Source organism: Macrobrachium rosenbergii, chromosome 1 (assembly GCF_040412425.1).
Source record: "Macrobrachium rosenbergii isolate ZJJX-2024 chromosome 1, ASM4041242v1, whole genome shotgun sequence".
NCBI classification, from domain to species: Eukaryota; Metazoa; Arthropoda; class Malacostraca; order Decapoda; family Palaemonidae; genus Macrobrachium; species Macrobrachium rosenbergii.
Genome location: NC_089741.1, coordinates 54,106,858 through 54,133,381, shown reverse-complemented (window position 1 = coordinate 54,133,381; position 26,524 = coordinate 54,106,858). Strand labels below are relative to the sequence as shown.

The 26,524-nt window shown below is 38.6% G+C and overlaps 1 protein-coding gene across 5 annotated transcripts in view; it reads right to left on the bottom strand.

The window, feature by feature from the left end:
• The window catches only part of LOC136837231 (cytotoxic granule associated RNA binding protein TIA1), a 661,273-nt gene that overhangs the window by 28,326 nt on the left and 606,423 nt on the right, over window positions 1-26,524 (bottom strand). The window lies entirely within an intron of this gene.

The window sequence follows — 26,524 nt, the reverse complement described above, 5'->3', positions numbered from 1 at the left end:
GTATACTCTGTTTTCCCACTTGTTTGATGAAATGACTTAAGAAGAAATGAAATAAAAAGATAGGTTCACAACACACAATATTGTCAACAATTGTCTTAATGTGTTATGGATGTTCTATAGAAAATGAAACGTGAATATCATAAACTGTTATCAAGAGGATGGAAGAAGACAAAGAGAAAATACTGATGCAACTCTTGGAAATGAGAAAAAAAAATTATGCCAGCTTAAATCTTCTTTCGTGAATTCTGATGTTATAGCTACTTCAAATTTGCTCTCAAAATCTTCGTGTTATCCAAGTCCATGAATAAATTGGGAATATAAAGAATTATTTGTCATCAATTGCCCTATTTTGGCTGCAACAAACAGCAACGTCAATATCACGTCTAGGTCTCGGCCGAAAAGCGATTGAAACTTATCCTCTTTCGAATATACACATTCTGGTGGAAATCCACACACACAAAGGTGGTGAACATCAGCTTTTGTCAGGTTACAAAAGAAAAGCAGGAGATAAAACAACCAAGTATGGTAACTGTCAAATAATATATCAGACGAACCAGCCATGCGTCAGTTCCCAAGATAATCATATCGACACTTAAAAATTTCAATAGGTTTCAAGATCACTGCTAAATGACCATATGGACAAACAAGAGAGACCTTCTAAAAATGGAACATAGAAAGCAACGCACGCATACACACACACACACAAACCACGCACGCACAACGTATCAGTCACGCCCATATCCTAGTAAGTATGGCCATACGAGGTTTCTCATCAAGGCCGAGAAGCCATCTCGCGAGCACAACCAAGCTCCAAACGCCGGGCCCCTGCGATCGTAAAGCCTTTTCCGCGTCAGGAGAACGATGGGTAAAGGCACACACCTGCTGCATTCAGGATCACCTCATCTCTGCAGGTAATATCACTCCAAGCTACTCAATGGCTGTTTCACGGGATTCTTCATTCCCCACCTCCATCCTCCGGTCTCGCCAACATCACGCTTTTCTACTCTTAATGCCAATCTCATCTTCGCCATCTGCCTTTACTCTTTTTTTTTTTCCACCCAAACACACACGCCCACATTCTTTTCTAAGTGTTTCGCGTTCTGGTAAGTAGGAGTATCGATGGTGGTCACCGCCACAACATTTTTTAAATTCACAACAGTAGTCCTTCTCGCTGTAAAACTCTCATAAACAGCAAAAGCAGTCAAATAACAGATAAACTGACCTAGACCTAAAAAAAATTCTGACCCTACACATCTCAAAAACTCAGTTCCACGAGGGGGAAAGACGACCGCTGAGGCCACAACACAAGAAACCGCCAAGAGATCATGATGCACACCTCTATCTCTTGCCCAAGGAGATATTACAGGTCATCGGGAAGGGGAAAAATCAAGAAAAGGATAGAAAAACAGGAGGAGGGAAAGGGTGAGAGGGGGAACAAGAAACAGGATCAGGAGAAGGTAAGAACATTTCCTGAAGTTTCCTCTGTCTTTCTCACATACATGAAAATTGCAACCCGGGCATAGACGAGAGAGCGCTTGGATTCGGAAGAGTAAAAGAGGATGAGACTCTTCGACTGAAGAAGAAGAGGAGAGGAGAAACGAAGAGACCAACACAGAAGAGAAGAGAAGAGAAGAGAGGAGAGGAGAGGAAAGGAGAGGAACAGGAATCAGGGTGGGGACAAGAATTGAAGCGAAGGACAGCTAGAAAATAACGGAGAAAAAGTGAGCGACGTACTTGTACATGTAAAAAGAGTTTTTAAAGGCTGATTTTTCGAGTCAGTTATTTAGTCCTAAATGAGTGTAAGAGTGTGTTTTTTGTCTTCTGAAACGATTTCATAATTAGGCATCATCATCGTTATTAAAAAAAAAAAGAGCCGGAAAAATGAATTAAACGTTCCACACAAAAATTTACAACACCTCCATGGCTGAAATGTACTCATCAGATACAGCATAAATAACTAAATCTGCTGGGACTAGAGTTGCAAGAGGGAGGGATATAATCTTTCGAGTTTATTTTGAGTGTTATGTTTATTACCGTTATCATCATCATCATCATCATCACCAGTCATCACTTTTTAACATTTCATTAAGATGTTTATCTTTGCATTTAATATCTTCATTTTCTTTAGATGAAATGGGGATAAGAAAAGGGGATGACATGCTTTGGATTTTACATTATGCAGATATATATATATATGACTCAATAAAAGATATTTAACATGTGGTCTTACATTCAAAAGAAATAATGCCAACAAAGGTTATTTTTTTTATTTTTTTTTTTTTGGAAGGAGCGAGGCCTACGGTTACTGCTTACCACAATAATATATGTATATAAATAAATGAGAAAATCATAAAATCTCTGCACATAAAAAAAGGAGAGTGAGGTAACCGGATATTAAAAAAAAGTATATAAGATCTGAAGACGTTATTATATCCTCATGCTAAAACAAATTTTATTTATATGCAAGCATTGCATATGCGGCCTTTGATGTTTGGTCTCGTCAGCACCCGTCTCTCAAATGTATATATATAAATATATAATATTTTATATATATATTTTGTGTATTTATATATATATAAGATTAGTTGAAATCCATGCAACTATAAATAATCCGGATTGTGTGTATATATCGAATGGAATGTTGTAAGTCGAAATGGGTCCATACGGTGGTTAAAAAAAAAATTTGAAAAACAACAACAAAACGTCTGGACCTTTCTGGGGGTATGGATGAAAAAAGGGGACTCGTGGACGTGGGGTCAAAAATAGGGAAAATGGGGGTGGCTGGTGGAGGGGGGCACTTTTTTCCTCTGAAATACTTCCACGGGGGGATAAGCTAGGTCATCAAGGACAACGGAAGGAACCAGTGAGGGGTAGAAAAATAAAAAGCAAGCACAAAAAAGAGAAAGGAAGACTCGGTAAAAGGTATAATTAGGAGAGAAAATAATAATGTAAAAAAAAGTGAAATAAAAAACAGACTTACATAACATTCACACGGATATCCCTCCAAACGTTGCTGAAAGAGTCAGAAGGTCTTCAATTGTAGGACCCAATCTTTGAAAATATTCCTTTTGGCATCAATCACAACAAACAACAGCAGAAGCATCAACAGCAGCGGCAATTAACAAGTAGCTACAACATTACTCTTTTTTTTTTGTTTATTTTCAGCAAAAATAAATTGTATATCTCAACCTTATCTTGAAACAAAATGATTGTTAACAACAAAGCAAATGTATTCTTTATGAATATGAAAATTTGCAAAGGTATTTTTCTTTCAAGATACAAACATTAAGTCAAGAGTGTAATAAGTGAAATCAATACAGAATAAAGTGCATATTGATGTAATTCAACAATGGAAAAAAATCGCTCTTATTAATAATGTGGATTGTGTATATTTCATGTATATGACATCACACACCTGAAATAAATTGAAATCTTTCTACCACTACTGCTAAAACACTCGATGGATACCGAGGTCGAAAACTCTGGGGTTTGTTGAAGGTTATAAACATATATTATCCTATCATCGTATCTGCTCACACACCAACCCTCATTCTTTGCACATCACAGTGATACAAGCAAATCAGTCATTCGATCAACCACGACGACAGGAGTCAAATTTCACGACACTAGATTATGATGTTGACAGTTTTCATGCACCAGATCTACCACTGACCTCTACACTATAGATTGCATGAAGTTATTTTTGCAGTACCTCGGTGTCACCTCAACTATTGACTGAATGTTCCTCCTTGTCTTCCAAATTGATGGTAGATCAAAATCATACACGCATTTATGAGAATCCATACAAGGGATTTATCACTGCATAAATAAATCACGTACCTAAATATTGTATAGAGCTCACCAGAATATCACTACTAATACCGTACATTTAACATGGTCTCTGTTTTTAAGAATCAAAACAGAAATTTTCTTCAGCAATGACAGATTACTGACATTTTTATAGATATCAGCTCAAGGCTGCTGTCATCGCATTGTTGTGCATTATAACAGCCTTTTTCAGTGGAAATAAAACACCCTTCCACAATCCTTCATATTCTCTAAGCAAATAAGAAAGGAGCCAAGTGCAATCTGATAACTATACAGTCACTGATATATGTATCATAAAATCCATCATGAAGGCAATCAAATACATCATTAACACGCTATTAAGTGTTTTTGGACGACAATGGAATTACATGAAATGTACGATCTGGAATGCCTGCTAAAAACTAAGTTAAATACTGAAGAAAGTTCTATCTGGTTATATGCAATAACACAGTTTATATAGCTTTCACAATCGTTATCCGACTTCAAAAAAGAAAATCAGTTCACACAAGTTAAATCGCCTGTAGCTGTAATAAGCATAATTATTCAGTCGATAACCGTATTCATTTACGTGTATACATGACGCTGCAAGTGACAAAATCAGCGCAAAAACAAGTTATAAATATTAACATTCAGCACCTGCTCTTGCATACACCACGCCCGGATATTTTAGAGGTGGATGCAAATGAAGGCTGTTTTCAGCGAAACGCAGTATAATTGATCAATGGCGCTTTCATTACAATTACTAAGCCACAAATGAGGAAGGAGCAAGCCGCTGCTTAAACTCTTGTTTAAAAATGGATTCTAAAAGTATGTGCATATGATATCGTTAAGAAGGTATGTAGTAGAAAAAAAAAGGACAACATTACGCCTACTTGTTGGTTTGACGCGCAGAGGCGTGGTTGGACGCGTCATTAGGCTAAGGAAATGGAAACTAATAACGTCAAGAAATGAGGGACAAAAGGCAGGGAGGCGAGAGGAAATGAAGATGGAGGATAAGATGTCAAGAATATTAAAAAAAAAAAAAAAAACCAAAGGAGGAACATGTAGGGGAGGAAAAGTACAACCTTTTCATACAAATACAGGTCTACTACCACCTTCCCTTCCATTTCATTCGGGCCCGTTCATTTCGGCGTTTGTCTATTTCTTTTCCTCCCTTTATCTGCTTACTTATCCATTCTTTTGTGTCCCACCGAAACCAAGAGGTCCCTAGATCGTCGTCTCCGTCGCAATGGAGTTCCCCCTTATCCTGATAATGGGAAACGTCAACGACGGACAAACAAATGATTACGGATGGCGAGAGTCTCCCCCACTCCTCCCAAACAACAGATCTAGCACCCGTCCCCGACCAAGCAACCCCCCTCCCATCTTCCCCTTCTCTTCGCGCCCATCCTTCAGACGGCCAGCTATGATGACGAAGGAGGCACCTTATGGTGTCTACCTTGTGGCCGTTCCAGCTACGTACGGCCATTGACGCTGAGATCATGCGTAATTCGTGTCTCGTCGTGTGTGTGCGGATCATCAGAGAGAGAGAGAGAGAGAGAGAGAGAGAGAGAGAGAGAGAGGCTTTCTCTGTGTCAATAGGTACACAATATAATGAAGCCTTTAAGATGAAGTGAGTGAGACTGGGACAACGCGCGCAGCTTCATCAAGGCTATTATTACAGCAGACTTATGGGAGGAAGTCTGTATAAATTCGATAAACCTCCAACTTGAGCTAAAGTCAACTTACAAATACAGACCACTATAGGTTCGTTATGAACATATGGACAATTTTCTCTCAAGTTTTTAGTGGAACAACTCGATATGTCCATGGTCTCGTACGTCTATGTGGTGTAGAACAAATACACGGAACTATTTTTTTGTCTGGTGAATGCAAAACAATGGGTTTCCTGACTAAATTAAGGAACAAAGACGCAGATAGTTGAGCAGTTGTTCGTACAGGTCCACTTATGAAGTTCATCTTGAAACCGTAACGCTGCGGGAATCCAATTATTGTTTTTGAAGTCTTACTCCTCACAGATGTAGGTCATCATTCGGTGCTCGGAATAATTGTTCCGAAAATGCAATAGCACACTGGGATAGAAAGAAGTTTCTGGAAACTGAATTCTTGTTTTGGGTCCATGATTCGTTTCCAGTTCGGATGGAATTAGACGTTCTTAATTGAACATTTTTCCCAGTATCTCGAAAGCCAACTTTCGTACCAATTTTATCAATACGTATTCCAATCACTGCAAACGAATCGAACCTTCAAAACACGAAGAAAATTTATTTGCGACATTTAAAACTATTTCAATACAGAAGGAAGCTAATTTCATAAACTCTAATGGCAAACTAAGTATGTCATAGGCAACGAAGCGAAAATTAAACGAGGAACGTTTGTCTAGGACATTTAAATTCATTTCAATAAGGACATTTAAACTGGTTTTATAAATGGTGGAAACCATTTTCATAAGCTCTGATGCGAAACTCAGTACGGCAGCACTCCATATTCTTATCTTGCCGATTTAACAAAACTTATCTTCAAAAGTACCGAAAAATGCACACAAACGATAAACAATCTGAACGGCTTCATCAAGATTTCTGCTCAAGTATGCTCACAATTTGGCTCAATAAGATCGAATAGCTGTTATCGTTCAAACCAAGGACCATCAACACTGAGGTATTTGACAAGACCAAAGAAGCCTGGGGTTTACCATGACCTATCTAATCTTCCTTAAGGCGAAACTAATGCCTTGAACAGCAAGTTTAAAAAGTGAAGCCACTGTAGCTTCGCTAGGCGCATTTCCAGCTTAATGCATTTACAGCTGCGACGCCTTGTAGCGTTTACACTTGTACTTATTTTCTTTATCTTTTCCATTTTAGAATTGTTCCATGCGAATGCTTGCTATTTACAATAACAACGATTATACTGTGAACATTGTTATGACAACTTGTAGCGACAAATACAGATCGAGTCACTTTTGAGGTGACCTTGAAATCAAACAGGTGCATTTGGGCGACGACCACATTAAGCCCCTAGTCGCTTCTGGCGTTTGGAAGGGGGTGGGGAGGGGGGAGAGAGACCTAATACCGCAGACTAATCTGTATAGACCGCCGTAAGACCGGAGATTGAAACACATGGGCATGTAATACCTTGTAATTTGACACTTGACGGAAGGTGGCGGGAGGGGGCCTTTTCGCAAAATATATCTCACGCTGTCCAAGAGTACTTTTCGTCTACGCCACAGTAGCAGGTGGTTGTGTCTGCGACATTATGATTAAGTTTGACGTACAAATGCTCGTTGTTTTTTTGTAAATATCTATTATTTCTTTCCCATTCTCTTCATTGTTCCTTACATTCATTCCTGTCTTCCTCCTCTTTGGTACAAATTAATGAATAGATTTTACACAAAAATTCTCTCTCTCTCTCTCTCTCTCTCTCTCTCTCTCTCTCTCTCTCATACGAGAAATGAACATCCCCAAACCCTCATATTGGTTTAATCAATTGCCAGAAGGCTGGACACAGATCATATAATGCTTCGCTGTCAGCTCACACAGCGAGGAATTAGGCAACTGCAACTCTGAGCAGTTCCTAAACAGATACCAGAAGAAAAAAAAAAGTAGAAAAAAGTTTCTTCGGCGCAAACGAGTTTTCTGTACAGCGTATAGTGCTGTATGAAACCCAGTCGCGGCCCATGACACTTTCTGATGTTGGCACCTATTGCGGTGCCAGAAGCAAATCGTGGCTAACTTTAACTTCAAATGAAATAAAAACTACTGAGGCTAGACGGCTGCAATTTGTTATGTTTGATGACTGGAGGGTGGGTGATCAACATACCAATTTGCAGCCCTCTAGCCTCAGTAGTTTTTAAAATCTGAGGGCGGACGGACAGATGGACAGATAAAAAGCCATCTCAGTAGTTTTCTTTTACAGAAAACTAAAAACTGTCCTCTAAAAGAAAAGGGGAAAAAAAAAGTGGCGTGAAGCGACACAAAACTTCTTGGTGTTAAGGCAAGAGGAGGAAAAGGCGACACAAGCAAAAGAGCACAGGAATGCACGAAGCTACATACAGGTGGCAACATGCCCTTGTATGGAGTGTATCCGCCATAGATCTCACCCTACATCCAGTTTCATACATGAGAAATGGATCCAGATTCCCACGGGAACCTTCAAGCCGATGTGTTCAGGTACCGACACTGCTAAACAACACACAAGGCATTTTCTTGTTGGGACTCAACAGATGGCAGCACCAGCAATACTCTTTACTAACCGTGTGCACAACGCCTGCAGATTCATTAATAAAGTTTATTTTACGGTTTCTTCCAGAAATTGAACGAATGCATGAACAGGGGACATCAAAGGCCATACTGTATTTGCAGGAATGCTAGTGTTTTACCGAAAGTTTCGCTATATAGTTTGTCCGTCAACGGATTAAGGCCCATGCAACTTCTTCAAGTCAGTCAGTTCCAGCATGACATTTTTAGGTTTACGAATAAAAGAAAACAACACCAGGAAGATATATTAAAAGTCTGTATGACTAGATATTTAATCGTCCAACTGCACAAGAGTGTAGTCACGCTTTCAGAATCTACAAGAAAAGATTTGTCAAAACTATTCTCAGCAACTCGTACTCTTCTAAACTATGTAAAATAACGCAATATTTAGAGAGCAAATAAATATGTTAAATATTAATGCATGCTCTCAAGACTGACAGAACTACCAGTAAATCATGACGAATCAATATCTGTACAACGGACAGAAACCGCCGGGCTGAAATCGACTTGACATCATCATGGTAGCAAAGCTCGCTGAGTACGAAAATCCATTTCCTACGACTTGATGAATACCTGCTGCCTGTCGGGTGCCAAATCTTGATGCTCCAGGAACCAGCCAAATTGGCAGTGGCTTTACAGTTCAAAGTCTTAAAATTTAACGCACGCGAAGCAGACTGATAACTAGACAGCTTACAGATAAAATGTTTCCACGTCAATGACAACGGCTCGAGCGCGTGCGAGTCAAAGCAAGGAATCAATATGGCCGGTCCATAAAAACATGTCTCGTGATGACGAGGTAAGAAATCCTGATTTAATAAGCGAAGTCTCTGAGGACCGGAGAAATGGTTAAGGTAGGTAGGTAGGTAGGTAGGTAGGAAGGTAGGTAGGTGCCGGGTAATAAGCAGCAATGACTGGGGACGTATTTTGGAAGGTGGAAGCTCATAACGGGGAAATGTTTCTAATTCTACGTGGTGCCACTATTATCAAACTAAGATTTTCATTCCCTTGCCATTAATAAGCTGCTATAAAACCATAAAATTCTGCGATACAGTAACCTCTTCTAAAGATTAATAAACCAACCGTGCAAGAACAACGGACACGGCGATAATCAACTTTCCCGGGGAGCACAGGGCTTAACGAAAGACAGATCTAACAGGAAACAGACGCGGCACACGTAATACAACAGAGTGAAGCAATGCAAAGGAAAATGGTACAAAGCGGAATTAAAGCAAGGCGTAGCCCACCCGCCCGCCCGCCCTCCCTCCCTCCCGGGTCGCTCTTGGGGCGGCAGGTCTGGCCTATCATGACTCCAGTGTGCGTACGCTTGCAGGATCAACTTAATAGCTGCGACCTAATACAATGGCAGAAGTGCATGGGGGGAGCTTAATCCGTGACTCGACCTTACTCTAATATATAATGTACAAGACACGACATCCCAGAGGGTAGCTGACACACACAGGTGGCTACTTTAATCTTCGGAAATTTCTGCGAGGAAGTGCGGTGGTCTTCGCTACAATTATCTTCTCTAAGACTGGGAGCACATACGACCTTCTTTCTCTTGAATCGAGCTGTATTTATGTCTGTTATAAATACTGATAAGTATATCTTTACAACGCGTGGGTGTAATCTCGGAATCAATTGCAAAATATCATTGAGGGGGTGATAACAAAAGCTTTCTTGGATAAGGAAGTATATTGGATATCATGGATATAATTAAAGCAAAAAAAAAAAAAAAAAAAAAAAAAAAAAAAAATCAGACCAAACCTTTAAAGGTTAGAAACCAAAACAAATAAGGAGACAGTGCAGTGTTAAATTTCAGCTTTGTCTGATAAGGAGGGAACCATCAGATGCAATTATTATAAAACAAATAGAGGCAGAAGAGATCGGACATTCAATGACCTTAATACAAAAAGGCTGGAGGAAGGTTGGGGAGGGGGGGATGAATAATCCAAGTTTTCTTGACCCAAAAGTTTGCAAGTAAGAAATTGATTTCATACGGTTGTCCCTCATACTCTTATCGGCAATCCTTTTCATCCCCATAATCCGTCATCGCTACTGGAATAAGCTGGCTAAAGAGACAAGAAGATGAATATACCTGGGGAATGAGGATAGAGGAACGCAAAGCGCATGCGCTGAATCCTTGAGGTAAGAAAGGCGCTTCCACGTCTTTGTGAAAATTTTCGATAGGTTAATCGAACTGGAATCTACAAATCAAAGGTCACAGACGCATAAATTCTATCAGGACAGAAGCAAAAACGAGAGAGCAGACGAATATAAAAGAAAATTACTGTGGCACTGCATAAAAAAAGTTGGTATTGGGGAGTAATACTTGAAGGTGCTTCAAGGAGATATGTAAAGAGACTGAATAGCAAATACAAGGGTAAAGGGGGCAGGCAGGAGAGGTAGGGGTAAAAGTGGGAGGGGTTTAGAAGATGGAAGGAGGGAGGGGAAGGGGGGAATGAAAAGGGGGGTAGGGGAGCACACGCCGAACGCCACAAGAGTGTCTGCTTTATGACACAGTATAAAAAAAAACCCTTCTGCAAATGACCGACTTCCTCGAAGGCCCCCTTTTACGACCTATAGCCGCAAGTGACTATTTACTTTTTCTTTTCCATTTCTTTGTAAAGTCACTCTTAAGAAGAGATCCAGCGGGCGCCGTCATTACTGGGAAGCGTTTTCTGTTGTGTGTGTGTGTGTGTGTGTGTGTGTGTGTGTGTGTGTGTGTGTGTGTGTGTGTGCGAAGTTCAGCTCGCACCCTCTCATGTCTGGTGGGAAATATGTACGTAACTATATGTTAATAGAGACGAACATCTGAATGCATGATCCGGCGCAAGGCCCTGTAGATACCTCTCGTATACATTTGCATACATCGTCAGCGTTAATGTGTGTGTGAACACACATTCACGAATAATGACGTCAAAAGAGCCTCATCATATTTGCGACTACATTCACATTAAAGAGGCGAAAAGACAGATGATTTATGTAGCTCGTAACGACATAAACAATCACGATTTCTGGGGCAGGGTCTCACGGGACGCTGCAGTGTAACTACTGTTAATAATTCCCAGGCTTTAGCTTATAACACTACATAATTTACGCTACATTACGGCTGTATTGTATTGCATGGCGGACCGTCATTATATCGCAGCCATAAAATAAACTTGAGAGGATGTTGATGGATGCAATATTTTTTATCTTTTTTAGGTTTCAAATAGAAAGAGTCAAAAGTTTGATCTCACTATTAGCTTAAATTTATGCTTGTCAGAGGTGAATATATATATATATATATATATATATATATATATATATATATATATATATATATATTGTATATATATATATATGTATATGTATATATATATATACATATATATATATATATTGTATATATATATATATATATATATATATATACATACATATTATATATATATATATATATATATGTATTATTATATATATATATATATATATATATATATATATATATATATATATATATATATATATATATATATATATATATACATATACTCTTATATACATACACACACACTTTTCTTTCTTACTTTACTTCTAACAGATACCACAAACCTTACGTACGATGAGAACGATATAGCCACCTTTACAAAGAAGCAAGAGGACGGGAACTCACGAGGAAAAACTATAAAAAAAAAGTTAATCAGATACAAACTTTCGTCACGACAAGACAGGATAAAAGGAGGCCAAAAAGAATTACACTTTAATTTACTAAGTCTGAAATGAACTACACAATATAACGCTTCCATGAAATCATGTCAACTCCACCCTTACGACCTCCTACTACTCCTCATTCTTTTTATTTCAGTCGTTTGTGTGTGTGTGTGCATGTGTGTGTGCGCATGCGTGTGTGAGTGCAAGTGTGAGTGCATGTGTGTGTGTTTGCGTGTGTGTGTGCATATGTGCGCATGCGTGTGTGAGTGCATGTGTGTGTGTTTGTGTGTGTGCATGTGTGCGCATGCGAGTCTGAGTGCATGTGCATGTGTGTGTGTTTGCGTGTGTGTGTGTGTGCATGTGTGCGCATGCGTGTGTGAGTGCATGTGTGTGTATGTTTGTGTGTGTGCATGTGTGCTCAAGCGGGTGTGAGCGCATGTGTGTTTGTGTGTATGAGTGCATGTGTGCATGTGTGTGCATGTGTGCCAATGCGTGTGTGAGTGCATGTGTGTGTATGTGTGCAAGTGTGTGTGTGTATGTGTGTGTCAGTGTGCGCGCGCAGGCGTGTTTAAAAGCAGGATATCTTAAGAACGAATGAACACATTTGATGAAAAGTGAATAAGACATTCATTGGGTAATTGCCTTTAGATGGACAGTTTTTGGTGGACATCAATGACTATGTGTTGGAAGAATATCTCGAGAAAGAATCAACGGAACTTGACGAAATAGTGAGGAGGCAAGCATAGGGGGACTCTTAACTGAAGAAGAGGAGCTTCTGGGTGACACACACCCATGAAGATCTGACGATGTTGTAACGGAAACCATCTCATTATTCATCTTTCACAGCAATATTTCGCGTTTTCTCATTCAAGAAATTCCTATCTTCTTGAGCTAGGTCTAACTCACGAAAAAAATCGTATATCTTTTGGTAAGACTCCAAAAAATACTGCATACACGCCAAGTACCCATCCTACCGAAGCAGACAGTAGTTGAAGGAACAAATATATATTTCAACCCGAATGAGAACAAGGCCACGCAAATGGAAACAGGCTAACAATTTCATAAAACAAAAAACCAAGAAAATATCTAATGGAAAAAATACAGACAGGCAAACGATGACTTTTAACTTTTCGATCAAAGTCGTACCAACATTAGACTGAGTTTGTTTTCGGAAACACAGGTATGGAAAACAAAGTTTTGAGAGAGAGAGAGAGAGAGAGAGAGAGAGAGAGAGAGAGAGAGAGAGAGAGAGAGAATCACTCGATATCTTCCAACTCACATGATTAAAGGTATGATAATAGGAACCCCCTCAAAAACTAAATAAAATGAAACTCTCAAATGTAAAGATTTGCAGACTTTCTAACCGAGCACAGCTGAGAAGCAATCGCTGTTTGGCAGAGTTCGAAGCAACTGAGCAACAGTAGCAACTCCAAAGTGAGAAGCAATGACTGTTTTACAGAGTTCGAAACAACTGAGAAACAGCAGCAACTCCAAAGTGAGAAGCAATGACTGTTTTACAGAGTTCGAAACAACTGAGCAACAGCAACAACTCCAACGCGTGAAGCAATCGCTGTTTGACAGAGTTCGAAGCAACCGAGCAACAGCAACAACATCGAACCTCTAAATCCAGCCATAAACGGCACGGAGACAGACGGGATCGTATTGACGAATTTATGAAAGGGGAGCGCTGAATAAATCACAACTTGGAACGAAGGTGAATAGCGGATTAAATTAGTGAATAAGAGAAAGAACTCCCTGTGGGGAGAGAGAGAGAGAGAGAGAGAGAGAGAGAGAGATTAAATTACTGGATAAGAGAAAGAACTCCCTGTGGGGGAGGAAGAAGAAAAAGAAAAAGGAAAGAGAGAGAGAGAGAGAGAGAGAGAGAGAGAGAGAGAGAGAGAGAGAGAGATTAAACTACTGGATAAGAGAAAGAACTCCCTGTGGGAGAGCAAGAAGAAAAAGAAAAAGGAGAGAGAGAGAGAGAGAGAGAGAGAGAGAGAGATTATATTAGTAAGAGAATGAACTCCCTGGGGAAGAAGAAGAAGAAGAAGAAGAAGAAGAAGAGAGAGAGAGAGAGAGAGAGAGAGAGAGAGAGAGAGAGAGAATTAAATTGGGGAATAAGAGAAAGAATTCCCTGTGGAGAGAGAGAGAGAGAGAGAGAGAGAGAGAGAGAGAGAGAGAGAGAGAGAGAGGTTAGCTCGTCAAAAGTGGCAACGTCCGACTTCGTAACATCACTAATAATTAAAAGCCACGCGACTCGTCATCCCTTATACCACATCGCTTCATTGTAAATATAACTGAACGACAAATCAATCTCGGAGACTTATAGCCCCCTGCAACGTTCTCGAAGCAATTAATATTCCGACCGTTCTCGAGCGGGTAGAAATACAGATATCTTTAGTTTGTAACGGCTTTCGTCCAACACTTGGCTGTCTTGATTTACCAGACCAGAGGAATAAATAATTCACGGTAAAGTTTGGTATATGTGACGCTGCAGGAGTTTAATCAACTCTTTTACTAACTTTCGAATGGAGGTTGTACTTACGCATTTAAATCTTTGTGAACAGCTGTTTTGACAACTAATCACGCGACTTCTCAAACAGTGTAATTGATAAGAGCCTATTTCAGATTTTCCTCAAACTTGGTAAATATAAATCGTAAAGTTAACATTCTCCAAGTATATACAACGATCATTAAAACTGAACCGAGTTTGTTCTTTTTGGTGTGTGTGACATCGTCTCGCGCCTTCTGACTTATTCCGCAAAATAAATAACGACTCCATTCAGGCTCAGGAAACATTAAAAACACCAAAATGATCTTCATATTTCCAAGGCCTTAGACATGCTCACACAAAGGAGTTGAACAGACATTCACACAAAGGAGTTGAATAGACATTTTCCTAATTATAAAAACAAGGCCACTGTATGTGGAGGTGTAATGGAGACGGTAATTTCAAAAGCGAGTATTGGGACTCTGCTCTCTTCCTTTAAATTATCCAGAGAGAGAGAGAGAGAGAGAGAGAGAGAGAGAGAGAGAGAGAGGTGTATACTTGGTTCAAAGCATTAAAGTAAGATTCGTAATGGAAGCTATTTAAAGTCATAAAAAGTATAAAACGAGAAGTAACGCCTTGCAACGACACCTACCATTGCGGCTTAACTAATTTCTAAATGCAAATTCAACACAAGGCACAACACCACCAGCTACATCATCCACGGGTGGGGACAGGGGGTGGGGGGACAGGGGGAAATGGGACCCCATGGGTGTGTTAGGGGGGACAACTCCTCCCTTCCCCTCCCCCTCAACGTTATACCACAGCAACCCACAATGTTGTCTGGTTTTATGGAAGGACAGCACTAATGTAAGGGCAGAGCCTGCCTCGCCTTGCCTCCCTCTCTCTCTCTCTCTCTTTCTCTCTCTCTTTTCCTATAGACCTGTCTCCCTTTTCCTATGGTGTGTGTGTGTGTGTCTGTGTGTAAGTGAGAGTGTCTCACAACAATATCTTTTATTCACTCTATTAGGATGACTTTCAGGTGACGACTGCACAGTAATTATGTGCTTGGTATCTTGCCAATGAAGTCTTTAGCAAATACACTTATGCATTTATTCATGTATTACACAGGTGGTACACACACATATCCATAATATATATATATATATATATATATATATATATATATATATATATATATATATATATATATATATAAATGTATATAGCCACGACGTGTGCGTGCGTTGCAAATTAACCTATACGGGAAAGAAGACGAATTAATTAAAATATCTCGCCCCTCTCTATTTGTCATTTTCTTTCTGAACAAACTCAGGCAGTTCCTGGCAAAGGAGTCCACAGTATATTAGGCCATGCCTGTTGACAAAGGCAATGGCTGGATCATAATAAAACCAGAATATCTGCATACATAAAGATGTCATTCACGACTTTGTGTGTGCTTATGAATATGCTAATAATGGTGTGCCTACAGAAAGAGAGAGAGAGAGAGAGAGAGAGAGAGAGAGAGAGAGAGAGAGAGAGAGAGAGAGAGAGAGAGAGAGAGAGTGGATAGCATGAGTTGTACACCATATTAGTATTCTACTCGTATTTAACAAAGATGAGAAAACTATTTGCTGTTTTAACTTTGATAAATGTTCCTCTCTGTCTGTCTGTCTGTCTCTCTTTCTGTCTCTCTCTCTCTCTCTCTCTCTCTCATTCACATAGGATGCCTGTCGGTATTGCATTCGGAGTCAAATGTCACCTACATCGCCAAAAAATAAAATCATAAAAATAACCAGGCCGAGAAAACAAAAGGTCATAAACTTTCTCGGTGGAATCCCGCTACATTACAACACATGGCAAAACTACGTCTTTATTTGGCGGAATGTTTGTCATCTAGATTTAGGTGGGAATTCCTCCAGGTATTTAAGGTCATATATCACGCATCGGATGTAACTTTGGGTTTGCTTCGAGTCTATTCTGAGAGAGTGAATTTACGACAAATGCGTATGTTTGGGTTTGGTTGTGTGTATGTGTGTGTGAGAGAGAGAGAGAGAGAGAGAGAGAGAGAGAGAGAGAGAGAGAGAGAGAGAGAGAGATCAGTTGTGTTACTGTGTGTGGGGAGAGAGAGAGAGAGAGAGAGAGAGAGAGAGAGAGAGAGAGAGAGTGTGTGTGTGTGTGTGTGCGTGTGTGTGTGTGTGTGTGTGTGTGTGTGTGAGTGAGAGAGAGAGAGAGAGAGAAAAGAGTGTGTGTGTGTGTGTGTGTGTGTGTGTGTGTGTGTGAGAGAGAGAGAGAGAGAGAGAGAGAGAGAGAGAGAGAGAGAGAGAGAGAGAGAGAGAGAGAGAGAGAGCGAGCTTATTCATTTGTAGTTGGTGAAAATTTGTATTGTCTTGTCATCTAAGTATAAATGGTAAATTTTCACTAAATGTAAACAATTCTTCAAAAACATCCACTGAATAATGCCTCCGATCATATGCCTGGATGGGGTTGCTTGACTCATGCCTATGTCTGCGGTGATAGTTTAGGGGGAACTGGGTGCTGAAGGCTTAACTGTATCGCTTGCTGGTCACCCATTTAAGTATAGACCAAACCTAACATTGCTTTAATTAACCGGTCGACTGGTGGAAAAAAAATTATTATTATTATTATTATTATTATTATTATTATTCCCAATCTCAATACACAGACCATAAGTTTTTTTTTAATAAACTCGAAGTATGGTAAAATATATCTAAATACGGATAAAACAATATAATCAGCTAAACATTAAATTTGTCAGTCTTATAATGATTTAAATAAATGATTTTATTTTTTTTTAATATCTCATATCTATCATCACTATTTTATCACTGATATAATAAACATCACCAATGTCATTATCAATAGTGTTAGCATTTCTACTAATTATCATTTTCGAATTGTCTCATGTTTTCATAGTTCAGAAATATGTAGTTATGATTTTGGCCAATAAAAGGAGTTAAAAGCAGTGTTTGTTTTGCTTTAAAATGCAATCACATTTCGCTCAACGACATAAATACTTGCAGTAAAGACTGCATATAATAACCAAACTATCACAATGGTAAAATAAACAACGTTCTGTCAAGAATATAATAATTATGACCATAATGACAGTAATAGCCATGATAATAATATTCGCAAGAGCGACATATCATTTGCAAGTTCTCGCAGCACTCAAAATATTGTAATTATATTGACCAAACCAAAATACTCTGAACTAGGAAAATTAAAAATGAATAAGGAGAAAATGAGCAAATTTTTTATATAAACTTATATATATATATATATATATATATATATATATATATATATATATATATATATATATATATATATATATATATATATATATACATATATACACACATACGTGTTTGTGTGTGTGTACATTCACGTGCATACACAGAATCGATGCAGAAATATAAATAAATATACCGAGGCAACGATAGAGCAAAAAACGCGAGGCAGGTTTCTCACCCACAAAATCATGACGACCCATCAATACGGCGCACTAAGTTAAATGAAACGCTACTACGGCGCCGAGACACCCAACCCCCCCTTTGCGAGGAAGGTCGGCCACAAAGAAATCGCAAACACGAAAACGAAAAGGGAATAAGTGCGAGGAAGCACGCAATCTCCCGCTACAAAACTAATTATTGCATAGATGATGAGCGGCACACGAACGCTACGTTCGCGCTCGGCCGCAGGAAGTGTAAATGGCGAGGAGAGACGGAGCGCCGCAAGGTGCGTGGCTGGATTCTAATGTCTCCAAAGCTCTGTTTTGCGGTCGAGTGCGAACCACGGCGTTACTTATGCATGCGGGCATAAATTGAGTCATTGTATTATGCGCTGTTGATTTGTGTTCTCGATAAATACAGACTTTCTTTAAATATCAGGGCCAACAAACGACATGGTTTCCATGGTGACAACTCGTCAATCTGCATCGATGTCCACCTAAAGTTAATTATCTGGATAGACACTTAAAGAATGTTTTCACCTATTTCATTAAAATACGTTCATTCGTTCTCAAGATATGCTCCTAACACACAAACGCAAAAAGACTGAGATGAAAACCTAACACCCTTTCTATTTCCGAGGTCAATATACAAAGATCATCCCAGAAAGCTCAAACGTACGAATTGGCTCGAGCTAAAACACTTCGGGACGAGTTAATGTTTATAATCAAGAGAGAGAGAGAGAGAGAGAGAGAGAGAGAGAGAGAGAGAGAGAGAGAGAGAGAGAGACGACCTTATTTGGGAGCTATTATCTGCATTCTCTATGGCGATTCACAGTCGAGCGAGTTTCCGAAAGTTACATGGTTTAAAATGACGGTTCCCAATATTCCGGAACGAACGTCCTGGGCGACGATCGGGGGGAAACAAATTCCAAATGATGTCGATTGAGAACAGAGCGAAACTCTGCGAGAAATGAAGGACGCAGTCTGGCCAGGAAAGAAGAGAGAGAGAGAGAGAGAGAGAGAGAGAGAGAGAGAGAGAGAGAGAGAGAGAGAGAGACTTGGGTGAACCTATATCACACAAGGACGGAATTCAACCTCCGAACTTATCCAAATGAGAGACTGTAACTCATCGCGGGAATCTGCGACTTCCACCATTTATTCGCTTACGAATTAAGAGTAAACAAGTAAGAAAATGCGCCGAAGTTTCTTCGGCGCAATCGAGTTTTCTGCACATCCGCTACAGCGTATAATGAAGGCCACCGAAAACAAATCTATCTTTCGGTGGTCTCGGTATAATGCTATATGAGCCGCGGCCCATGAAACTTTAACCACGACCTGGTGGTGGCCTATCCTCTATCTCGTTTCCAGAAGCACGATTATGGCTAGCTTTAACCTTAAATAAAATAAAAACTACTAAGGCTAGAGGGCTGCAATTTGGTATGTTTAATGATTGGAGGGTGGATGATCAACATACCAATTTGCAGCCCTCTAGCCTCAGTAGTTTTTAAGATCTGAGGGCGGAGTGTAAAAGCGCGGACAGAAAATGCGGACGGACAGACAAAGCCAGCACAGTTTTCTTTTCAGAAAGCTAAAATGAAGATCTAAGACAATTTTCTGGTCATGGCATACGTATAAATTACAACAGACTCAAATTCGCTCTTACGAAGCCTTTTACTTTGTCGTGATCATTCAGAGACAAGGAGTACAAAAGAAAAACGTATAGCGTAGAATTCCTTCTTCGTCCGTAACATTACTGTTAAAACAAGACCAACTTTTTAAGAATATCGTCATGAATCTATTGTCAGACAGAAAGACAAGGTAACATGGAATCGAATAACAACCCTTTGATTCACCCGAGGCTAAAAAAAAAAAAGTGCGACTTCAGACAGGTGAAAATCGGTAAGCGTGGTCGCGATAAAACCGATCACGACAGCGAGAGAGAGAGAGAGAGAGAGAGAGAGAGAGAGAGAGAGAGAGAGAGAGAGAGAGAGAGAGAGAGAGAGAGAGTTGCCGTCAGCCGCCACCAAAACGCTATGGTGGACCAAAGTAATCTAATAAAAATTTACCTCAGAGCTTGCAAACGCGTATAGCAGCGGCACAAGTTACACAGCCACTAGTGTTTGGCAATCAATTATGCAGTGGCAACCCTGCACACGTACGAACCCTAAGCTTACCCCCACACCCCTCCCCTTCCTCATTCCTAAACCACCTACCCCACCCCTCCCCCAAAAGCACCCCATCTCACTAGCCCCTTCAACGGGGCTTAACTCCTCACAACAGGACCCCTTCCTCCTCCTCCCCCCGCCTCACATCCCAACAGTCAAGGATGGTCTTAGGGTGGAGAGAGAGAGAGAAAGGGACGGAGGAATGGTGGGGGGGCGGCAATATGGGCTGTGGATAATAGGCTGAAAGGGTGAAACGAAAGTTCAACAGGGGAGAGGGTCGAAGATGAAAAGGGGGGAAAAGGTAGACAGGAAAACGTGATCAACTTCTTAAGAGAGAAAATTTCACACAGAGATACTGTGCATTGTGTTTACAATGACAGACTGTATGAGAAGGCGCGTAGTACAAGAAGTCACCCGGAGGCGATACGATAATCAGGCAATGCCCAGAGAAGCTGATCTTAAAACAAAGAAAAACAAAAATAGAGAGAGAGAGAGAGAGAGAGAGAGAGAGAGAGAGAGAGAGAGAGAGAGAGAGAGAGATTGTGTCCATACTTTTCTACTTCGGCCCTAAGGGGAATAAAAGTATTATATATATATATATATATATATATATATATGCAGTATATATATATATATATATATATATATATATATATATATATATATATATATATATATATATATATATTATATATAATAACCATATGTGTGTGTGGCGTATGGATTTATAGGTTACAAATAAGGTACGAATAATAATATATAGTACACATTCTTTTGAGTTTAAAAATAAAGCTCTAAAAGAATATCAGGAGTCAGATGGCAGGACACGAAAAATGATGCCATACGAGAAATTACAAAAGTTCCATATTTAGATGAGATGATGATGAAAGGAAACTGAGATGGCTTGGACATGTCCGTCGCACCAGACGAGTTGGAAGACCAAGACCTGCTTAGACGAGAACTATGAAAAGGGGTGGTGGAAATGAGTGGAGATTTGCAGTGCATAAAGCGCGGGAAAGGAGACGTGAGTGGCGGATTTTCACAGAGGCCTTTTGTATCTCGCGGCTTTGGAGGCAATTTTGGGTGTGTGTGTGTGTGTGTGTGTGTGTGTGTGTGTGTGTGTGTATGTGTGTGAGGTAAATGAAAGATACTGCTGTCAAACGATCATCTCTGTCCCAGAGTTTTCAAAACCACGATAGCAACAGTAATAAGAGGTAGACGATAACTACAGCACTAGAATTTTCATTAACAAATACTGCCACACAAGACAACTTTACGAAAACCATCTTCTGAGATATCATTTAACTTGAAAAATTTGCATATTAGCGATCCCAGAATCGGTTTTCTTCATGAAAACAAACAGAATATTACTTATTATAACCACAATAAAAAATCAACCTTTCCAGCAACATTTTTTTTTCTACCACACATTACTCCTCCTTACAATAATACAATTGCACCTTGCACTGTCATATTTCAACAATGCAGGACACACCCAACGTACAAAATCAAAGAGGATTTAACTTCTTTAAGTCGCCTAAGTCGACCAGTTCCTCACTCAAGATTGTTAATTATGATTCATCCACTTACCCATATATTTATCTACTGTATTCGTACATACTGTACATACAGAAAGAAACACATACATGCAAACGTGTAGACCAAAACACACGTTTAATATATATATATATGTATACATATGTATGTATACATATGTATACTTTCTATATACATACATATACATACACACACATATATTTTGTGTATAGATATATATATATATATATATATATATATATATATATATATATATATATATATATATATATATATATGTATGTATACACCTGTGTGTGTGTACGCCAAAACCACAACAGCATACAATAAGAGTCCTCCAAAAAAACAACAAAAACACACACACACACACAAACGCGCGCGCGCACACACACACACTCTGAGACTGAGAGATTCAAAGGGATGGTACGAACATAATGACCAGCTCGAAAAAGAATTACGTCCAAGGAAAGAGAGAGAGAGAGAGAGAGAGAGAGAGAGTCGGACATTCACCACCACCTCAAGAAAACACTACGAATACAGATGAGAGGAATGGAATAAAAACCACCTCTAATTCACGCGCGGACTCTGCTTAGAGGCGCTGCAGACGAGGCGATTCATGCGGAAAGATAATGATTCTGTTGTACACAGCGAGAATTTAAAAGGAAAAAAAAAAAGTGTTAAGAGGTGGACTCAAAATAAGAAAGATACGTTGTAAATATTATCATAAATGAAATGGCGATTAATGTAGACTTAAAAATTGTGAAAGTCCAAATAAAACACCTACGTTAAAACTGAACTTAAAAATAAACACTGAAATAGATTTATTTTTCAAATATAATATAAATATAATGTAATATAATAACAGAAACGGTGATTAAAGTAGATTTAAAAATTGCTAAGGACTAAAGAAAACAATAATGTTAAGCCTGAGCTGAAATGAAAAATAAATAATGAAACAGATTTAAACTGTGAGAAACAAAATAAAAGAAGTTTACAAAGAACACGACAAAAAATGAAAAGAAAAGTGCCAGACAAAATTATCTTTCAAAATAATGACTACGGAATACTCGACATGAGACAAGGAAGGGAGAGCGGCAAATTACAGCTTAAAGCAAATACAATGACATCCCTGTGTGAAGAACGCCTCTGAAATGAAAATGAAAGAATGTGGAAAATAAAACACAAAATTTACTTTAAACAGAAAAGGCGTGAGAAAGACTCAGAAAATAAGCGATTTTCCCTCTCTCTCTCTCTCTCTCTCTCTCTCTCTCTCTCTCTCTCTCTCATCTCTCTCATATGTATGTATGTAAAAATTTAATATATATATATATATATATATATATATATATATATATATATATATACATACATATACATACATATATATATATACAGTATATATATATTATATATATATATATATATATATATATATATATATATATATATATATATATATATATATATATACATATACTCGTATATATACTATCTACATATATATACTTATATACATACAGTACATACATTTCATATCATAAAATGCTTTTTTCTGAGACACTGAAGGAAAATATGAATCACTAAAACAGCATTTCACGGAACTTGCGTGAATGACACTCGAAGACAAAACGAAAAAATAGCTGTAAATACAAAAAAAAAAAATGCTTAAAAATCAACGCCACAAAACTGAAAGAAAATAAATTATCCGTGATTTCATCCTGTCCTTAAGTACAACATTCAACACTGGCAGTTCACAGAAATTATTTTTATACTTTAATCTAGCTTGGTTGGTTAATTCAGAAGTCTTAACAAAATTCAAAAGTAACCAATTGTAGAAATTCGATTTAGAAAATTAAAAATTAGACAGAACTTGAATGGCAGTCTGTCTGTCTGTCTGTCTCTCACGACAGAGTTAGCGCTACAAAATGAACACACTTTATTAAAAAGAATTTTGCAAGACTTTAATTAAGAGGAAATATATAGCAGACTTCTTAGTCAAACTTTTTTTTTCTCTCTCTCTCTCTCTCTCTCTCTGATAAAGAGTTAGCTCTACAAAATGAATACACTTTCTTAAAAAGAACTTTGCAATATTTTCATTAAGAGGAAATATATAGCAGACCTTCTTAGCCAGACTCACTCTCTCCCTGTCTCTCTCACGATAAAGAGTTAGCTCTACAAAATGAACACATTTTCTAAAAAGAATTTTGCAATATTTTAATTAAGAGGAAATATATAACAGACATTCTTAGTCAAACTCTCTCTCTCTCTCTCTCTCTCTCTCTCTCTCTCTCTCTCTCTCTCTCTCTCTCTCTCTCCATGACAGTTAACCGCAAAACTTTCCTTAGCGATAATGAAAGTTTAGAAAGTTTGCGAATTCCGTTCCTCGTGCTAGCAATGGGAATTGTTCAATAGGAATTAACAGGCTTCGACCCAAATGAGCTGCTGCTGCTCCTCTCTCTCTCTCTCTCTCTCTCTCTCTCTCTCTCTCTCTCAGGACACACCCTTGCCATGTTGACGATTAATTGGTAGGCAAGGGAGGTCCTCACTGAATTGAACAAACACGCAAATTGTCAATTAAAAAAATAGGCTGATATTGAAATCAGTCGAGGCGAAGAGGGAGAGCCCAAGGAAAAATCGATTGTCGAGGGGACGAAAGGTATATGTATATGTGTATGTATACGTATATGTATATGTGTGTAATACATACAGTATATACATACATGCATACACACATATATAATGTACATATATGTAAGCATGTATATATAAGTATATATAGTATACATACATTATATACATACATGCATACACATATATATAATCTACATGTAAGCATGATATAAATATACATATAGTATATATACATATATAATGCACACATCTATGTATATGTAATTTTATATACATACATTAAATATATATAATATATATATATATATATATATATATATATATATATATATATATATATAATTATTATATACACATATATACACACACACACGTCTGAAATACATCCACAGCACTCACTCATGCGTATTCATGAGTTTGAATTGACAAGCAGACGATATTCAACAAGGATATCTGTTTACCGCAAACGACACACGATGCGTTTCAAATGCACAATTAACCGTTATAGTATGGATCGCAAAAACAGAGGGGGTGGGGGGTCGGGGGGGAAGGCGGTCTCTCGTCACATTTGCATATAGTTCAATCAGAGACATGCCGTCTCATCAATCATATGGTGTTTATTCTACGGTAGGCTTAGAATTAGGCCTGTAAGTCTTCTTACCCTTGCTGCTTCTTACTCAAATGGTTCATATCCTTGTTTTCAGAGCAATTAAGTTAAGCAATGATCACCAATAAGGGATAATTATTCGTGGGGCTTAAGGGCATAGGCCTAGCTACCTCATTCCAAAAAGCTGATGTTGAGAAAACTTGCACCAAACCTTCGAAGTATAGTGTGAGCTCAGTGGGTCGAGAAGCCAAGTGAGAGAATGATTCTTCAAGAGAGCCACTTGGACTAAATAATGCCACCATCTTCCCTCGGCTGCACAGTGCCAGTTAGTTCATAATGAGTGACTTTGTTCATTCACTTTACAACTAATGACACCGATTGTCTTGTTTCCCATAACTCCATAATCCTTCTTGGGTTTAAGTGGGACATAACTTTGAGCGGTTTTGTTAATTTCGGCAACAAAGTTAGGAGGGAAGGTTTTCATTCGTTTGTTAGTTGTCGGTGTGCTTTTTCAAACAAAATATCTGGAGAACGGATGAGCAGAGTTGGATGAAATGGACTGATAGTATTCATTGGGCGAATTCCTCATGATGATTGATCCAAAGACTTTGGAATCGTTTTCTTTGTGACCGGAATAGATACAGTTTTCGGCAATCTATTCCTGTTAAATGTAAATAAAACATGAATCTTCTTAACAGCAACGTGGGTATTCTCTTTCTTTCAGCGACCAAAAAAAGATTTGGTTTTTGACAAACTCTTCCCGTTGGAAGTCAATAAAACATGAAATATTCTTAACAGCAATAACATGTGGATAAAAGACACAGAAGTATGATACATAAAGAGCAAAGTAACCTGCATGGTTATGAATGCATATTACTAATCAAATATAACAAATACAAAATGCGTCGAAGCTTCTTCGGCGCAATCGAGTTTTCTGTACAGCGTATCATGAAGGCCACCGAAAATAGATCAATCTTTCGGTGGTCTCGGTATAATGCTGTGTGAGCTGCGGCCCATGAAACTTTAACCATGGCCCGGTGGTGGCCTATCCTATATCGTTGCCAGAAGCACGATTATGGCTAACTTTAACCTTAAATAAAATAAAAACTACAGAGGCTAGAGGACTGCATTTTGGTATGTTTGATGATTGGAGGGTGGATGATCAACATAGCAATTTGCAGCCCCCTAGCCTCAGTATATAGTTTTTAAGATCTGAGGGCGGACAGAAAAAGTGCTGACAAAAACAAAGTGCGGAAAGAACAAAGCCGGCACAATAGTTTTCTTTTACAGAAAACTAAAAAGGGAATAACATCACGGCTCCGAAATCCTGCCCCCCCTCAAGCCCACCACCAAAAGCGCCTGGGCATCGACGAATCGGGGAGTCGGGTCTTCAATTGAAAATGAATTAGATCAACTTTAAATGGGTCGGCGGCCTTTGCATTTATGAATTGCTTCGCTGCCTGTTTATATAAACAGCTGGGTTTTCAATTAACGTAAAGTATCGAATTCCATGTGGAAACTATATAACTGGAATTAAATGGAGTTTCCACTATGAGTAATGGGCAAAGATTAATCATGTGTAGCCTACTTGTTACTAGGCTCCCTGTTACTACACTTTCCATATTTGATGAACAATGAATCCAAATTAAAGTACACTATTATTACCTAGGCGACAGGTAAACACATCCTGTTATAGGGAAATAGATTACAGACAACCGCATTTCTGAGTAAAGATATTTTCCAAAGGCAACATCTAAGCGAAATATATCAACCTCAATATTAAAAAAAAAACACAGATTAGTTTAGATTATCTTGAATGATAATTAT